At 40.5% G+C, this 19,843-nt stretch overlaps 1 protein-coding gene across 2 annotated transcripts in view; it reads left to right on the forward strand.

Moving 5' to 3' along the window:
• Positions 1-2,125: 2,125 nt before the first annotated feature.
• lbr (lamin B receptor) overlaps positions 2,126-19,843 on the forward strand; it is a 73,039-nt gene continuing 55,321 nt past the window's right edge. For both annotated transcript variants that reach the window (XM_084326530.1, XM_084326531.1), the window contains exon 1: positions 2,126-2,257. The gene's annotated coding sequence lies outside the window, so the exon portion shown is untranslated. The remainder of the gene's footprint in view (positions 2,258-19,843) is intronic.

Here is a 19,843-nt window from a genome sequence, read left to right on the forward strand (position 1 = left end):
CCAGATTGTTTTTACTTCGACACCACCATTTTTTACTTATACCACCACCTTGAAAGTGTTAATATGCATCTTTGTTTACGGTTTGATTATCACTGATACAAAGTAAAATAGTGCAGTGCAATAAAATAGTTAGTAAAATAGAATAAAATAATGCAATAGTGCATTGCAATAAAATAGTTATCGTATTTTTTCGGGAGGCCGGTAAGGAGTGCATTACAGTAGTCGAGTGGGCTTGAGATAAAGGCATGGATTTTCAGCGTCCTTTTGATTTATAAATGGCCGTACTTTAGCTATGTTTCTAAGGTGGAAGAATTATGTTTTTGTCAACTTGTTGATTGTGATTTAAAGCTTAGGTCTGAGTCTACCATAACACCAAGACTTAACTCACTCAAATACAGTTAGCAGCTGGATAGACTACAGATGGAAATTAGCTTCTGCTAAATCTGGTGCAAACATATTTTCATGTAACAATGATGAATTGTCAAAAAAAAGAAAAAAAAATTATACTTTTTTTTTTAAAATAGATTTGGGGCTTTTCAGAAAACATTCGGGGCTTGAGCCCAAGTAGCCACCCCCTAGCCCCGCCCCTGCTATCTACCCATAATACTCTGTATGATAGCATGTACAACAGTACTATATATATCGCATATTTATATTCTTATATTTACCGCATATATATATATATATACACACAGTATGTATATCCATATTTATACTTACTTATACACCTGCATATAACCCATAGCTCTGTATGATAGCATGTACAAATGCTGTATCTAGAATATATATATATATATTCTCACCGCATAATCTATCCACACCTGTCTGTATTTACCTGCACATAGTCCTTACATATTAGATACTATCTACAAATCTATCTATATCTGTACTGTACATATCCTACTCTTACTAGTTACGCTGCTGGCCAGTATCACTGTACATATTATACTACAACTCTGTACATACATCTGATTAGTACTACACTCAGTAGTACTCAATTGTATATTTTGTACCTAGTTTAATCACCTGTAAATTGTACCTGTATATTGCTGTTGCACTTTACTGTTATACATTTGCACTCTGGTTGGATGCCAAACTTATTTTCATTGTACTGTACTTGTGCTGTATAATGACAATACATTTGAATCTAATCTAATCTAATAGTTTTGTGCTAATCTATAATAGTTTGCAGCCAGATAGCTTTCTAATGAACGCACAGAGTTGAAATTGGTAACTATCTTCTTGTCTGACTCTGGAGAAGACGGTAAGCACATTTGCCATAATGTTGGCGTGGTCCTTTAAACCAGTCAACCAACACCAAATATACTTATAAATATAATAATACTTACTTTAAACGTTTCATTTGTTTGCTTTCCCTGTGAAGGTGAAGCTAGAATCAGGATTATAATACCATACACTGTAAGGATTGATATGCTAAGGGTGAATGAGAGATGGAAAGTCCTTTGTTAAACCCCCCCCCAAATATATTAAACATAATAACATAATATTTATATGGTTTCAGCCAGTGTACATTTGAGTATACCACCATAATTTGTTTCCATGTTGTTCTCTTTATGGTAATAGTGTGACATCATATGTATGTATATAATCTCTGTTAGGATCTATGGGTAACAGTACTGTATATTTGCATATCGTATATGTCACAAATGCAACAGTACTATATACCTGTATGTTCCTATGCCATAAATGTCATGATGTCATGTATGTTGTGTATGTCATAAATGTCACTATGAATTGGAAATAGGGGACCCTGATGTAAACAAGACAAAACGTCTTTCTCTGGTCTGCATCCCCTTAACGATTGTGTGTATTGAGCCGTACTGTGTATTGTACCCATTCTGCAATCTGTTAAATAAAGTTTTCATTCATCCATGCAGCTATTCGTGTTACAAAAAGATCTTATTTTACAATCATAAAGAGTGACGTCTACAACACAACTACTTTGCGACTCCACAACCATCTCCATGTTGACCAGTAAACAAAGCGAGCAGTCATCACTTCTCGCGACCAATGACAATCTAGTTAAAAGCCCGCGTCGGCCAATGAGAACGCGAAGGTGTTTGAAATGAACAGCGGACCGGCCAATCGGCGGCCTTCGCGCTCATCGGTGGGTGTTGCAGAAAGAGGGAGGGAGGACGCGCTGCCAAATACAAAATAACGTTAACTATAGATTATTTTCCTTTCCAGTTTTATACGATAATACACTATTATTGGAATTATTCGCGTCATTCTAACGGTAAGTTTGGTGGCGGAGCTGTTCATTGAATGTGCCTTTGTTGAAATATTGGGCTTAACGTGAGCGAACAGTTAACTAACCGCCTAGCGGGTCTTCTTTTGACACTCTGCTGTTGTGTTCCGACTATTCACGTTATTAACCCCCCTGCGTTTGTTTTTATTCATATAACCAACGTTAACAACTTAACGTTGTAAACGTTTGCGTTGTAAAAAATGAAACTCTATTGAATGTTTAATTTACAACAACAAGTGAAGTCATCATACATTGAGCTGGATTAAAAAAAGTTAACGTCCAGGTTGAATAGACTGCGTCGTCTAATATTACTTCTTCATTCTTGAAAAGAGCCAACGTTGGGCAAAGCAAGCGGCTGTTTATGACAATATTTTTGGGGTAACACTACACACATGGGTGGCTAATATTAATAACGTAACAGCCGCAAGCTGTTGAATTATCCATAATTATGCGGCGTGTTGAGTCTTGACCCACTTTTGTTTTGTTTCTAACGTTCCGCTGGTTTTTGAATCCATGACTCGTCCCTTCTCTCCTGTCACTTGGAGTTAGTTAGTTAATGAACCAGCAAAGATATAGTCGCCGTCGGTTGTGTGATTATAGTAAAGGGTTAACCTTCGGTCGTCGTGTGGCAGTGAAAGGGTTAACCGTTTTGGTAGTGTGGTAGTGAAAGGGCTAACCTTCTGTGTGTATTGTCGCAGTGAAAGGGTTAACCGTTTTTGTTGGTGCGGCAGTGAAAGGGTTATCCTCCTGTGTGATTGATTGATTGAACACTTTATTAACAGATTGCAGAATGGGTACAGTACAGTACGGCTCAATACACACAATTGTTAAGGAGATGCAGACCAAGACTTTCGTCTTGTTTACATCAGGGTCCCCCATTTCAATTCATCATAACATATATGACATACAGATAGACAGTACTGCTACATCTATACATTTATGACATATCAGATTTGCAAATACAGTACTGTTTGTGATACAAAAATAGTCCAGAAAAGAGAGTATATACATTTGATGTAGAAACTGTACATTGGAGGGTGGGGGGGGGGGGGGGGACTGTACATTGGAGGTGGTTGGGTGGGTGGGGGCACACACATTGTACAACTGTACAAGCAAAACTGTACATTGTAATATTGACAACCATACTTGGTAATTTACTGTACATTTATAGGGGCCAGTTTCGAATTGCAGTCTCCCGTAGGTGTTTTTGAAAGTGGGTAGTGACTAGTGATTCACATTCCTTTACAGCTTTGGGTAGGGCGTTCCACATTGATGTGGCATAATTGCGAAACGTGTTTAGTACCTTGTTTGAGCCGAATCTGGGTTTAACATGATTTGTGGAGCTCCCTCTGGTGTTGTGATCGTGGTATTCACTGACCTTTGGGAAGTATTTTGACATGTACATGGGTACCTTGGTCGTGTAGTGTATCTTGTAGACCAGGCCCATTGCAAGTTGCTGTACTCTGTCGTCTACTCTAAGCCATCCTAGTTTGTCAAAGTGGGCAGGGGTGAGGTGGGTTCTAGGAGTAAGGTCAAGCAGTAGTCTGACCAGTTTGTTTTGAGATGTTTGTAATTTTGTTTTTAGCGCCTTTGAGGTGCTTGTACCATGAGGTGCAACTTGCAAGCATAGTCGTAGTACCCTTGAATGAGTGCTCCTGCAGTGCCAGAGTCTTCAGGGTATTCTTGTTTACCAGTGAGGAGATCCGGTACAAGAATCGAGTTCGTTGGTTGACTTTTTTTATTACATTGGATGCCATTTTGTCACAGGAAAGATTTGCCTCTAGGATGGAGCCCAGGTAGGTAATTTCTTCTTTCCTTGTGACAATATTGTCACCCACTGTAACTGAGAAGCCGTCGGTCTTGCTGAGTTTGTTATTTGAACCGAAGAGAATGGACTCTGTTTTGCCCATGTGTAATGATAGTTTATCAGCGAGCCATATGCAGATTTTGCCTAGTTCCGAGCTGAGGGTTTTTTCAACCTGTAACTTGTTCTTGTCAGAGACCAGCAGGGCTGAGTCGTCCGCAAACAGGAACAAGTTGCAGTCACAAGCTGACGACATGTCATTTGCATAAATTAGGAACAGTAGCAGTCCTAGTATGCTTCCTTGTGGAACACCACAGCTCACTGTGAGGGGGGGGGGGATAGGGTACCGTTTACCTCCACCATCTGTTCTCTCCCCTCCAGGTAGGATTGCATCCAGCTCACTGATAGACTATCAAAACCAATTGCTTTTAGCTTGTCAAACAGAATGGTGTGATTGACAGTGTCGAAGGCCTTTTTGTAGGTCCAGTATGACCATGCCGCAGTATTTGCCCACGTCCACCTCTTGTTTGATGTGGTCGTTTAAATAGAGAAGGCATGTGTCAGTGGAGTGGGATGTTCTGAAGCCAGATTGGAATTCGTAGATTCGATTTTTTTCCGCAAGGTACTTTTCGACCTGTTCGTAACTTCGTATAAAAAAATGTCCATGACTTTCGACTTCGAGATGGAGGTAAGGATAGAAACAGGGCGGTAGTTGCCTGGGTCTAATTTACTGCCCTTTTTGTGCAGGGGTGTTACTCTCGCAATTTTGAAGTCCTTGGGGACGTGTCCCTGTTTTATGGAGAGGTTTATTATGTGTGTGATGTAGAGCTGCCGCGATTACCGCATTACCGCGGTATCGCTGTTACATCACGGCCACCGCAGAGTAGGCTGAATACCGTGTCACCGCTGTTTTTTATAATAATAATAATAATTTACCCTCCTCTCGTTGGGCTTGCGGCTCTGCAGATATACCCTACTCGTCTATCGAGGTTCCAAGCGACCCTATTGGGTACCAGAAAAGTCACATGAAACATTGCAGACCACTGATTGGTCAGAAGAGAGACGCGTCACACGTTTTTACTTCCTGAATGTCAGCACATCACAACACGGCTAATAACGTTAGCTTTAACTCTCCGCCGGAGTGGACTATCATCGCTCTTCAGGAGTACTAAACGAGACATAATGATTTTACTGTCTGCAACGAATGTTATAATAAAAGCCCTTCGTTCTATACACTTGTCTGATTGAAAACTTTATTAACAGACCGCAGAATGGGACAACTCAGCACGCTCTGAGCAAAGAAAGGAACTGAGATATGAATAGAGTATTGCTTGCTATGGTCCGGTAAATACGCTGATGTTATTGAACGCATAACTATATAATGTCAATGCCACAAAACGAATGCCTTTATTATAAAGTAGTAACTTTATAGTAATAATAATAAGAAAGGGTCGGGGGGTGCCCGCGACACCGAGTGAACTGCGCATCCGTGTTTCACTTTCAATAACTAATGCGTGCTTGCCGAATCCCAAACAATATTCATGCTGCAAAGTCATCCTCTAAAGATAGACATTTAGACTAGAGGCAGGCTATATGCTATAAAGAGTAGACTACTACAAAAAAAAAAATGCATTCAAACTTTTTTTTTAATTTTGTGTGCGTGCGGTAAAAACCGCGGCGGTAGGAAATATTTTGCAAATTTGTGCGATAAGGAAATAATCAATACCGCGGCAGCTCTAGTGTGATGACTGGGGTGATGGCGGCTGCTGAGTCTCTGAGGAATTTAAATTGTGTATTGTCGTGGTGAAAGGGTTAACCGTTTGGTTAGTGCAGCAGTGAAAGGGTTAAAACCTTCTGTGTAGTGTCGCAGTGAAAGGGTTAACCGTTTTTGTTAGTGTGGCAGTGAAAGGGTTAACCTTCTGCGTATTGTCGCAGTGAAAGGGTTAACCGTTTTTGTTAGTGCGGCAGTGAAAGGGTTCATTATAATTTGTGTAGCAACAGTAGCAGCATTTTTGAGAGCGAGGCTCAATGTGAACCATATACCGTTATCATAAATTAGTCAAGGGTCCATCAACTAACTAACTTATAACTAGGGTTGGGCATCGTTTGGATTTGAACGATTCCGGTTCCGATTCCGATTCTCCATATCGATTCCTGTTCTAAACGATTCTCGATTCCGATTCTTTGAGGTGCAGGTCAAAACAGGTCACAGCTTATTTCGAAGGAGATTTTTATTTATTTTTTATTTCAAAAAGAAAATCATACTATTCACATTTTCAGTTGACTTGATACAGTTTAATTTGGTTGCTGTACTGTAACTAGGGTATTAATTAACAAAGTAAAAAAAAAAATCGAAATTTAGAATCGAAATTCAAATATGTTACTTCCGGTTCCAGAACCGGAAGTTAGGAACCGGTTCCTATTAGAACCGGTTTTCGGTGCCCAACCCTACTTATAACATGACAATAAACAGGAATTATTTTTGTGATATTGATATTTCTGTTAATGTTAACTTTAACCAACCGAGTAAACTGGCACACGATAGCTTGTGTGTCGCGTACCTGCACAACTTTGATTGCCTGTGACTGTCTGTGTGTGTGCTGCTCGCTAATTTTTTAACGATGGGACATTGGAGGCAAGGCAAACGTGTACTCTTCTAATTCTAATTTTAGAGGTGGTTAATGGGTTTGCTAAATTAAGGCTCAATATACTAAAGCTACACCCACGTCACTTTCATGTACCCGGAGATGGTGAGCCAAGCTTTACCCCAGATTAGAGCTGCCGCGGTATTGATTATTTCCTTATCGCACAAATTTGCAAAATATTTCCTACCGCCGCGGTTTTTACCGCACGCACACAAAAAATTTAAAAAAAAGTTTGAATGCATTTTTTTTTTTTTAGTAGTAGTCTACTCTTTATAGCATATAGCCTGCCTCTAGTCTAAATGTCTATCTTTAGAGGATGACTTTGCAGCATGAATATTGTTTGGGATTCGGCAAGCACGCATTAGTTATTGAAAGTGAAACACGGATGCGCAGTTCACTCGGTGTCGCGGGCACCCCCCCGACCCTTTCTTATTATTATTACTATAAAGTTACTACTTTATAATAAAGGCATTCGTTTTGTGGCATTGACATTATATAGTTATGCGTTCAATAACATCAGCGTATTTACCGGACCATAGCAAGCAATACTCTATTCATATCTCAGTTCCTTTCTTTGCTCAGAGCGTGCTGAGTTGTCCCATTCTGCGGTCTGTTAATAAAGTTTTCAATCAGACAAGTGTATAGAACGAAGGGCTTTTATTATAACATTCGTTGCAGACAGTAAAATCATTATGTCTCGTTTAGTACTCCTGAAGAGCGATGATAGTCCACTCCGGCGGAGAGTTAAAGCTAACGTTATTAGCTGTTGTGATGAACTGACATTCAGGACGTAAAAACGTGTGACGCGTCTCTCTTCTGACCAATCAGTGGTCTGCAATGTTTCACGTGACTTTTCTGGTACCCAATAGGGTCGCTTGGAACCTCGATAGACGAGTAGGGTATATCTGCAGAGCCGCAAGCCCAACGAGAGGAGGGTAAATTATTATTATTATTATAAAAAAACAGCGGTGACGCGGTATTCAGCCTACTCTGCGGTGGCCGTGATGTAACAGCGATACCGCGGTAATCGCGGCAGCTCTACCCCAGATGATCCCATATGTGGAATTGCACAGGGCCACCAGCAAAGCGGCACAGAGACTTAATATTTTGGGTGTGTCACACCGAGTTGATTTCCACATGTGTTTTATGGAATGCATTGCTTCATTAGATTAGTGTGTAAACTGTGACCAAATTGATTAGTGGTTAGCAGCTACACATGTCTGTTTTTCCCACTCTCTCTCTGTCTCTCAGAGACAAAAAATGCTCTTGAGTTTCATAAAAGTCAGTCAAAGCTTACCAAAAGCTTGAGCAGTGAACTCCAAGCCCACGTGACTGAACTCAAACTGCAAAGAAACAGACTAAGAAATGAAGTAAACTCCATGATCAAAACGGCAAAAAAGAATTCAATGACAAAACTGAGAAACAAAAATAAACCCTGTGAACTTTGGAAATTACTCAATAATCAACTAGTCTAGGCTGCAGTAAAAAACTTAAAACCAGATTTTCAAACATAAACATGAAGACGGACAACACGCTCATCACAGACAAGCTGGATATGGCCAATTACTTAAACATTTTCTTTCAGATGGTGCAGGTAAACGGTACCCTATCCCCCCCCCCCCTCCCAGTGAGCTGTGGTGTTCCACAAGGAAGCATACTAGGACCGCTACTGTTCCTAATTTATGCAAATGACATGTCGTCAGCTTGTGACTGCATTGCAACTTGTTCCTGTTCCCGGACGAGAACAAGTTACAGGTTGAAAAAACCCTCAGCTCGGAACTAGGCAAAATCTGCACCTGGCTCGCTGACAAGTGTACACCTGGGTAAAACGGAGTCCATTCTCTTTGGTTCAAATAACAAACTCAGCAAGGCCGACGGCTTCTCAGTTACAGTGGGTGACAATATTGTCACAAGGAAAGATGAAATTACATACCTAGGTTCCATCCTAGATAAATGGGTGATTCTCATGAAATCTTGATTTCAAAATTTCAAACATAATTTTTTTTTAACAAACTTGCATCAACAAATTTCCTTTTCAAGCACTATAAGCCAGGTCTAGAGTATATGTGAATAATAATTAGAAAATATTTATTTACAATTTACCACCTTTTTTAACACATTTTCCAAAATAAGTCCTTCAAATTCGCATTACCGCAACAGTCATAACTTCAAGACAATAAGAAAAGTGTATACATTTTCAAAGTTTTAAGAATTGATTATTAACAGTCATAGACACATACCTGAAACTATGAAATAATATATATTTTTAAATAATCATTTTTAGAATAGTTTGTCATATTACTCTCATTACCGCAACACCTTCTGCAGTCGACAACCTAATTTTTGTGATATTTCATGGAAACCTGAATTTGTCTTAAAATGTCATTGTAAACATGAAAGCACATAACAAATAGATCATGGACATGCCTTTAGAATCAAATTATAATTGTTCACTAAATTAAATAAACATTCAATTAACAGCTGTTGTGGACTTGTGGTAATGATACATGGGTCAAAAAGTTAAGTTTGTTCCCTGCTTGCTGGTTCCCGCCACCAAAGTGGGTGTCTTTCACTTCCCTGGTGTACTTACAGCTATAGTTAGTGTGGGTGACCACCCACACTATTGTAATCTATACTATTTATTTATTTATTATTTATTCCGCCGGTTTTTGTCCAGTAACTCCTGCCAGAGCTTTTTTTGGTCCAACTCGAGTTGCTATTACATTTTGGAAAGTTTCACCGCACTGTTTGGCTACAAATCGACTTTAAACAGGAACTTTTGGTCCATAAGGAATGAATGGCATACCATTCTAGAATATTTGTGATGTCACAGTATGTCATAATAGAACATTCTAGAACATTTGTAATGTCACAGTATGATGTCATAATAGTACATTCTAGAACATTTGTGATGTCACAGTATGATGTCATAATATAGCATTAGTGTCACCCACACTAATTACAAGGGTCAGTCAACTCTACGACAATCGGTTCAAAAGATACAAAAAGGGGGCGCAGCCTAAGGATCAAGATGAATCCTCTGAAGGGGAGGAGCCGAACCATGGTGGGGGCATGGTCAACATAGAACAATGAAAGAGGATATCCCTACTGATTTTGATGTCATAATAGAACATTCTAGACCATTTGTGTTCTATATATAACAATTCTAACAATTCTCGCAGAAGATCTCATTCTGAAGAAGAATCAGGACTGACACATAGACTGAAGCCTACATTTCTCAAACAAGATGCCTAAGGTGAGTGTCCACAACAGCTAGCTAGCTCTCCGCGCAGGGAAATTGTGAAAGTGTGGGTGATGCCTGTGCACCGCCGGCCAACGGGAGATGGTCTATGAATTGTTGAATAGATCAGGGTTTCCGTTAGAAAAAATTGTTGCCGGTCTCCGTGACCTGCAAGATTTCAATCTACCGGACAAATGAGATTAATTCCGGTCATAGTTTATTGAGCTTTAAAACAATTGAATAAAGAATGTCATCCTCAAGGCATGTAGATTTATAATATTATTACTTAAAACTATAGGCTACTTTTGCGTATACAGTCATTAATATATTCCAAATAAAATAAGTCCCTCGATACTCCGTGCTGCTGCTGACTTGAAATAAAATAGACCGCGTATGTGGGCAGTCGGTCCGACACTAAACAGCAGTCTGTTATAATCACATTTTTATGAGCTAACGAATTCCGTTATATTGGACATTTGTTGTATTAATTATATCAAGCGAAGAACTGAGAAATTTTGCAGAGAGAGACGGCAACATTATCGTGGGTTTGCGTGATGTATATCTCCACCTCCCAACGACTTGGTGCTGGTCATAATGTCCGGTGAAAACAACTCCCTCCAAGCACAACTTGACCACCCGAACCGTACCAAAACAGGCCAAAATTAAATAGCCCATGCGACGAACGATTCATTACATTCGTTTCATCGTTGCTCCACCAAGCAGCCGGTCCAACAATGAAAGCTGTTATCAGCGCGAGCCGGCCGCAGTTAGTTTGCAAGAAGCATCCAGCTGCAGACCCGCAGAGCAGCTTTCCAGGTCTGGGGACCGCACTGTGCCAGCAAAGCTGGTGGGTTCTGTGGGTCTGCAGCTGCATGCCTTCCGCAAATCCAGCAGCAAGCTCTCGCTGAGCGAAGCAACGACAACAAACGCAATGATTGTTTCGTTCATCGCATAGGCCACCCAACTCCAGCCCATCCAAATACAATTCAAATAATCAAACTGTGCCCAGAGGGAACTATTTTCACCGGACACTATGACCGGAGAGATTAAATATGTCGGACTTCAACAGATTTTGCCGGTCAAATACCGGTAATTACCGGCTAACGGAAACGCTGGAATAGATACACAAATCTTCTAGAATGTTCTATTATGACATCATGACATCATACTGTGACATCACAAATGTTCTAGAATGTCCTGCCATTCAGTCCTTATGACCAACATTTCCCGTTTAAAGTCGATTTGTAGCCAAACGGTGCAGTGAAACTTTCCAAAAAGTTATAGCAACTCGAGTTGGACCAAGGCGTTTTTTTTCCCCCCCCCCACTTTTTCTCCCATTTCTTTTCTATTTTTCCCCCATCCCAATTTCGCCTCGCCAATTCTCCCTTCAATTCACCCCTCCCCTGTCTCGAACGTTGCCAGACCATGCCTCCCACTGGTCGGCTGCAGTGATGACGAAGCCTTGCATCACGTGTCCCCTCCGGTACACGAGGAGGCAGCCGTTGCATCTTTTCACCTGTACAGCACAATCGCTCAGTGGCGAGGAGTAACGCGTGGGAGGCTCACGCTGCCCCCATTGCTTCCTGATTCTGCTGTACAGGCGCACCAACCGACCTGTAGGAGTTGCTGTCCACAACGTCCGATCCCCACCCACCGGCTTTCCCACCCCCTAATACTGGCAATTGTATTGGTATGAACGACCAGCCAAGCCGGAAGCAACGCCGAGAGCTGGGCTCGAACCCAGCATCTCCTGCGTTAGTGGCGAGCGCCTTGCCCACTGTGCCACTTAGCCGCCCTCAAGCCGGTCGTTTTGATACCTTACACTGGTGTGTGGTGTGAAAGCTCTGGCAGGAGTTACTGGACAAAAATCGGCAGAATAAATAATAAATAAATAAAAATGAATAGTATAGATTACAATAGTGTGGGTGGTCACCTCACTGTAATCAATGTGGACGGCCACCTCTTTCTCAGTAAGGCTCTCCTTGAGTGACTTCAGCCTCTGGAACTGGTGTTGGATGTTATACACATGAATGGCCAGTTTGACTTCCGGTTTAGCTGCAATATGTAGCGCACGCATTTGGTTATAGCTCCGCTCCCGTTAACGTTAATTTCGTTTAAAAACCTTATTTGGACAATACCAAAAGAGATTAAACCACATCGTATGTATTGATAAGACCTTCTACTAACTATATCAACAGACAACATGGATAAGGATAAGAAAAAGGGTGGAAAGAAACAAGAAACAGCAATTCCAACGGCGCCGATTGAAACACGTTCAAGAAAAATAACAGGCGACGCTGCGGCAGATCCGTCGGTTACAAGCCCCGACGTGTGGGATTATAGAGGAGAATACACCGGGACCAAGGACTACTGGCCCCGAGAGGGAGACAATAGATGACAACATAACAGGAACGACAGGAAAAAGTACCGTGAAGGATAAAGCAGGTGATTTTGAGAAGATAATAGCAAACATATCCATCGGATCCCTCACTGCACCCATAACATCAACTGACACAAGCAGTGCAATTACACAACCCGACTTCAACTCTCTGACTATCCTGATAAAAGAACAGATGGTCGCTTTCAAATTACACGTTGCACACATCGATACTAAATTCGAACACATCGATGCTAAACTCGAAGAGGTTATGAGAGCGGTCGCTGTACAGTCCATGCGAATCACGACAGTGGAGAATACGGTGACAGAAATTACACGGGCAGTCAAGGCGAACGAAGGTGGCATGACAGAGATGGAAAAAGAGATAGAAAGTGTGAAAGAAGAATACCGGAGGGAAATACAAGTGGTTAAAAACGAAGCGACGGAGAGGCTACTCGAATCCCAACGCTACCACAGGCGGAATAACATCCGCATTGTAGGGCTTGATGAAGCAGTAAACTGCGAAGATGCCAACTTTCCAACAGTGCTATCAACGATTTTGGGTAACAACGATCCAAACACAGTGCCAGAAGTGGACCATGTTTACAGAATCGGTTCTCGGGGGCAAAGAAACATCGGGCCAAGAGTCATCATTGTTACTCTGCGGAAGACTACAACAAGGGATGACATCATCAAATTTGCTCGCATCCAACGTGGGAATCTGAATTATGGTGATAAATCAATATTTATCTACGAAGATTTGAGCAAAGAAGCCATCATTCGACGTCTACCATACAAGGAGGTGATGCAAAAGCTGTTCAAATCTGGTCACAAGCCAAGGTTATCATACCCGGCGCTGTTATCATTCGTGGGCAGTGACGGCCACAGGTCTGGTGTATACACACCTAAAGAAGCTGAGGATTTTCTGAATCGAAATGGAGCAAATAACCCAAGGCAGGACGACAATGCCGGAAACAGATAAGCCTCTTTCTCAATGTATACCAGTGTTAGAATGACTTTATTGTGTTCATCAAGGTAGCAGACGATATGCAAGCCGTCTATAACAATGTGTACTGTGTATAATACGATTCGTAATACATTATAATTTCAGACTCTGGTCTCTGGGGAGACAAATACATATCATTGCAAAAAGATCTATCTGGAATATTCTGGGTTTATCGCTCAAATGCCCTGGGTCTCTTAGATCATTCTGGAACATAAAAATAGTCTATTGCACTAGTATACTCTACAACCTTCTAGAATATAAGGCACCATGACAACGAAGGCCTACAACTCTAACAATAAACATCCGGTGTGTATACACATAGCAGATAATCAATTGAATGAAGTTCAATCAGTCCTTAATAATACTTTAAAAATTAACCACACCTAAACGTATGAACACTACAAGGTTATTCTAACAATTTAAGTAATCACTCCATTGATGGTGACTGGCACATTGAAGCTCTAAAAGGCTCTGCTTTTCTATCTTATCTAATCTGTTAATTCGGTTCTAGTGGCTTCTCCACGTTGATAATTATTCTATCTCTCATTCCTTATCTATATCTTTCCTTTAATTTTTTCTTCTCATTACTCTATTTTTTATATATATTTTAACTTACATTGTTCTTTTCCACTGTTCTTCACATTAAGGTGTCAATATTGCTCTACAATCTTTTCCTTTTTTCCTTTTTTCCCACACGTTAGTAGAGGGTTCAAATGAATATGTCGATGAAAGTTTGTTCTCTTTTTTAATTTTTAATTTTGTCATTTATCACAATACTTCATTACAGTAAGGGAAGGTGCAAGACCAAAAGCGACATTCTATTGCAATAGAATGGAAATGTTAGATCCTATGGCAATTAGCATAGGAAGATTAAGATTACAATGCTCAGTTTGGGCAATCCGGTGGACTATGGGAGAAAGTCAATCGCGGAGGATGTGTTTTTGGAACACAGGCCTGTACGACTTTCTGGGTGAGGGGAAAATAGGGGATTTTTATTTGTATATATATATGTTTTTAAGCTCAGCTCTCAACGGGACCTCATTAATTGGATGTACATCTATTGTAGCTTCGCACTCCAGAAGCATTACCAAAAACTACACAAAAACATGCATAGATTATGGCTAGTTTGAATATAATGGTATGGAACACCGGTGGGATAAACAAACAACACAAACGCAAAAGCGTGCTCACACTGATGAAAAAAGAACATGTGGACGTGGCTCTATTAAGCGAAACGCACATTTTAGAGGAAGACATAAATACGTTAGCGGATAACATATACCATAATATTAGTCACTCTTCTTTTGTTACGAGAACTAGAGGGGTAGCCATAGTCGTCAGACGCAAATTAAATATCGAATTGAAAGGGGTATGGTCGGATGCTGAGGGGCGCATAACTATAGCTAGGATTATACACAATAACAGGAAAATTGCGTTGGCAGCGGTATATGCCCCAAATTTGTACGAAGTGGGTTTCTTCACTTCACTAACCGGAGAAATGTTAAACCATCCCGAGTACTCATATATAATAGGTGCGGATTTTAATGCCATTTGGAACCCAAGGATGGACAAAACTTACCTTACCTTTTCCAGCGAACAAAAAAATTCATCTAAAGCATTAAAAGATTGGTCAAAATCAACAGGGGTAATTGATTTATGGCGTTCACTTAATCCCATGACCCGCATGTACTCCTGTCGTTCGGCGAGACACAACACACTATCCAGAATTGATTACGTCTTTGCATCCCCGAGAATATTTGATAAATATGAAGTGGAAATGACACCCAATGCGCTATCAGATCACTGCTACTTAATCCTGAAAGCAACATTTGGTACACTATCTTCCCGGGCCCCAAGATGGCGTTTTAATTCTATGCTGCTTAACAACAAGGAATTCATTACACAAATTAAAGAAGCTCTCACAGTATTCCTACGGGATAAATCAAACTCGGTGCAAGATAGAATATTATGGATGTCGGTAAAGAGTATGATCAAGGATTTCACGGATAGATTTTCCTCCATATTGCGCAAAAATCAATGCACAAAACTGTCTGAAATGGAAACGCTTTACTCAACGCTTTTTAATTCTTTAAAATACAACAACTCTACTAGACTAGAAAACCAAGTTAACATTCTAAAGACAGAGATCAAAGCAATATACAGACAAAAATCGGAATTGCAAATACGCAGCACAAGACAACAGCAGTACTTCCAAGGATCTAAACCTAGTCACCTATTAGCCATGCGACTAAGAATGAATGCAAAATTTGCAGATATAACTGCCATTAGGAAACAACAAGCTCTAGTAACAGAACCCAAAATAATAAACGATACATTCAAAGAATTCTACTCCGATTTGTATAATTCAGAGACGACCTTTGATCAAGACAAATTAGACACATATCTTAATCAAATTACTCTCCCTAAACTTTCGGAGGACGACGCTAAACAGTTAGAAGCACCGATCACATTAGAAGAACTCAAGAAGGCCATATCCGGAATGAAAAACGGCAAGGCTCCGGGAATTGACGGTATCCCATCAGAAATGTACATTTCTTGCTGGGACATATTTGGACCCTTATTACTAAATATGATCTTATACTCAGTCAAAGAGGGAAGCTTCCATAAACACCAAAATATCGCACTCATTTCAGTTCTTCACAAAAAAGACAAAGACCCCACTGAGTGCGGTAGTTACCGACCTTTAAGCCTCCTCGGAACCGATGTCAAACTGTACTCTAAGATATTAGCCATCAGATTGCAAAAGCATATGACGTCTTTAGTTCATCCGGGCCAAACAGGCTTCATAAAAGGTCGCCTGATCAATGATAACATAAGGCGAATACTGCACGTACTAGATGCAGACAAAGAGGACACCACACCTAAGGCGATGCTATCAGGGACCGAAACTAAAGCCCGCCGCCCGCCATGGGCGGGCTGTTTTTACCTTTGGCGCATGACACTTAGAGGGCTGCCCGCCGTGTGGCGTGTAGACGTGTAGTTCATAACTTCATAACGATACTCTTGTGCGAGTACAGATTATAGCCGCTCGTCTTTTTTTTCTCCGCCGCGAGATCGTTAAAAAACTACAAGTCCCACATCGCACTAGGTCCAATCACAGTAGAGTGACGTGACTGGTTTCACGAGAAAAAAAGCAAATGACCAATCGGAAGCTATCATTTGGCTTGTTTACTTCCATCTGCTCTAGTCTATATCGGACCTCCAAGAGTCTAACGTTACTGTTTAAACAATGACCCAGTCAACTATTCACTTTTAGTTTAATACATGACGAGGCATTGTCTAACGGTATCTAGCTGGCTAGCTACTGATAGCTGCTGATATCAACAAATGCTCCAGCAATAGTCTACTCGAGTGCATAATACCTCCGGTCCCTCGTTAGCTAGCTTAGCTAGCTCACGTTGATCCATATGTCCCAGTAAACTAAATTGTCTTAACGTTATCTACCGGGCTAGCAGTAGCTACAGATAGCTCCTGATATCAATGTCTTATAACATTGATTGAATGCGTATTCTAGCTGAGGGCATGTTGAATGGGATTTGACAAAAGAACGGTAACGTTATAAATAGGTCCAGCTTAGGCCTGTCACGATAACACATTTTGCTGGGCGATTAATTGTCCCAGAAAATATTGCGATAAGCGATATTATTGCGGTTTTGAGAGATTTTTTTTGAGAAATGTATTTCCCAAAAGTTTTCAATTAACCTTTTTATTTATTTTTACTAATATAATAATAGCATAATATTGCAAGGAAGCCGTTTCAAAGTGCAATAAACCTTTATTTAACATTGGAAGATATTTTAAATATCCTAAATAAAAAAATGCTCAGTTTGATTGTTTATTATAAAACAAACTGAAACTGGAAACAAGCCCTCTGTCTGGCTTTTTGTATCATCCTTTTAACATGTACATTTATTATTAATGTACCTTGCGGTACCATGTACAAAATATAATAATATAATAATAAAGTATGAGGAAAAAACTGTGGAAACGTAATAAATAAAAAGGCAGTGAAACAATAATCAAATAAACACCAAAATATATACTATCTCTATTGGAATGGAGACTTCAGCACAGGATAAACTAGGGATGGGCAAAAATAATCCAGATCGATTGATCACATGATGTACTCGAGTACTCGTGGAGGAAAACGCTGTACAAAATAAACATCTTTTCCGGTGTTTTAGACTTTTATTTTGAAACCCACCCACCGGTCCGGAGCGGAAGTATTGTTGTTATTATCCTAGCAGAACGTATTGAGCGGACAACTTGTCTCGTCCGGTTCTGTGTTTTTGAGCTAATGATAAAACAAATGTTGAGATTGTTGGTGAACAACTAACTTTAGGTTAGTTTTAACGTTAGCTACTAACGTTAGTTGCAGCTACTACAGGCAATCAATGATGAGGAGGAAGCGCCAAAGCCGTATATAATAGAATAGTAGCCCTGTGGTGTGTAGGCACGACTCGAAACTACCTGTTATAATAAATTAATTCATGTTTAACTTGTCCCCGTGTCCAGTCCTTTGACTAGCCCCACCCGTTCATTGTAAACAATGATGCATGTAATTGTATTAACGTTATTCTGTGTTGTAGCTAGCTATGCTATACGCTGTATTTCGTTTGTTAGCTATTTAGCTAATGTTGATAGCATCAACGCTAGATCTTTAATCTTTATTTAGCAGTCCAGTTTCTCCGGGCAGTAGCGAGAAACTACTTGGGTCTAAAAATAGCTACACTACAAAGAACACTACTTGGTTAAAAGGAGCAACACTATTGAGAAATGTAGTTAAGCTATGTGGCGTTGCTAGTGCCCCACGGAGCTCCCGTGCTGTACTCTGTAGTAAGGCCAGCGGCCCCCCACACGGAGAGTGACTGACAAGGGGTACTGGTTCCGCCTCATTAAAACAAACGCCAAATAGCAATTAATTGCGCCCGTCAAAATCATTGCATTCATTTTAATTATTGCGCCGATTAATCGATTTATTGCTTATTGCGGCAGGCCTAGTCCAGCTGCATCGCCGGAGAATCCTTGCATGCTGAATGTAGGGTCTAGCTGAATATAGGGTCTAGCTGCAAGGCCGGAGAATCCTTGCTGGAGCTGGAGGCTACTCAAGTATACACACAGACAGTGGAGCTGTTTGCAGATAGCAAGCATTTTGACTTGCTCCCAGGTGCGATACCCATGGTCAAACATTTTAGATGCTTGGGTGTGGAAATATTTCCCACCATAAGACAAACGGTGAAGCACAATTACACAAAAATACAGAACAAAATCAAAGACGACCTGGACAGGTGGGCAAAACTTAAAAACTCAGTACAGGCAAGGGTATCAATAGTTAAGATGGATGTATTACCAAGAATCAATTTCTTCAGCTCAATGCTTCCGTTACCTCCTCCAGAGGGCTACTGGAAAAGATTACAAACCTCCACATACAAATTTATTTGGAATAACAAACCACCTCGCATAAAAAGATCCACCGCACAGAGAAATAAAGCAGACGGTGGCATGGCAGTTCCAGATTTTTTACAATATTTTAAGGCCTTCACATTAAGACCATTGAAGATATGGTTTGACCCCCAGGCTTTGGTATCTTGGAGAGAATTAGAAGAAAACATAGTAGCCCCACAGAGACTGAAAGACATAGCACACACTAAACTTTCAATCAAGCATTGTGAGCGAGAATTTGGCCCAATAATTACCCATGCAATCAGAACATGGCGGGAAACACAAAAGAAATATCCTAACCCTCAAGAATGGCATAATCACACTCCCATATTCAATAACAATGCACTCTTAATGGGAAAACGCCCTATAAGATTCCCTATATGGGAAGAGCAAGGCATACACTCATTAGGGGATATTTTTAATAACCAGGGCCTCTGTAGTTATGTCGAAATATGCACAAAGTTTAACCTCACCGAGTCCACATGGCTTTTTTACATACAGTTACGACTTTGTCTGAGGTCTCACAGTGTTCCATTACTCATACCAATTGAACACCACAGATACCACAAATTTTTCTATGAAAGAGAAACATTGGGAGGTTTTTGTATCAGGTTTTTATTATCAATTACTAACGTCCTCGTATGAAACCCTTCAACTAGACACTGTCTGGAGGAGGGATATACCAGACCTGGAAAATGACTTTGATTGGCAAGGAGCCTGGGCAAATGTCCGACTTACATCAAGGAACCCGGATCATCAACAAATCAATCTGAACTATATTCACAGGACATACTTGACTCCTATAAGGCTGTGCAAAATGGGGCTTAAACAAGACTCCAAATGCTCCCAATGTACAAATGGGGACGAAGGAACATTTATGCACATGTATTGGGACTGCCCACCAGTTAAGGCATTCTGGAAAGATGTGTCCCAACAATTATCAATACTCGTATCTTGGAATATACCTGTACACCCCTCGGTATTACTATTGAATGATGTTTTTGAGTTTGCAGTGAATCCACAACTAAAGAGATTGGT

The sequence above is a fragment of the Notolepis coatsorum genome, assembly GCF_963971535.1.
Source record: "Notolepis coatsorum genome assembly, chromosome: 12".
Classification (NCBI taxonomy): domain Eukaryota; kingdom Metazoa; phylum Chordata; class Actinopteri; order Aulopiformes; family Paralepididae; genus Notolepis; species Notolepis coatsorum.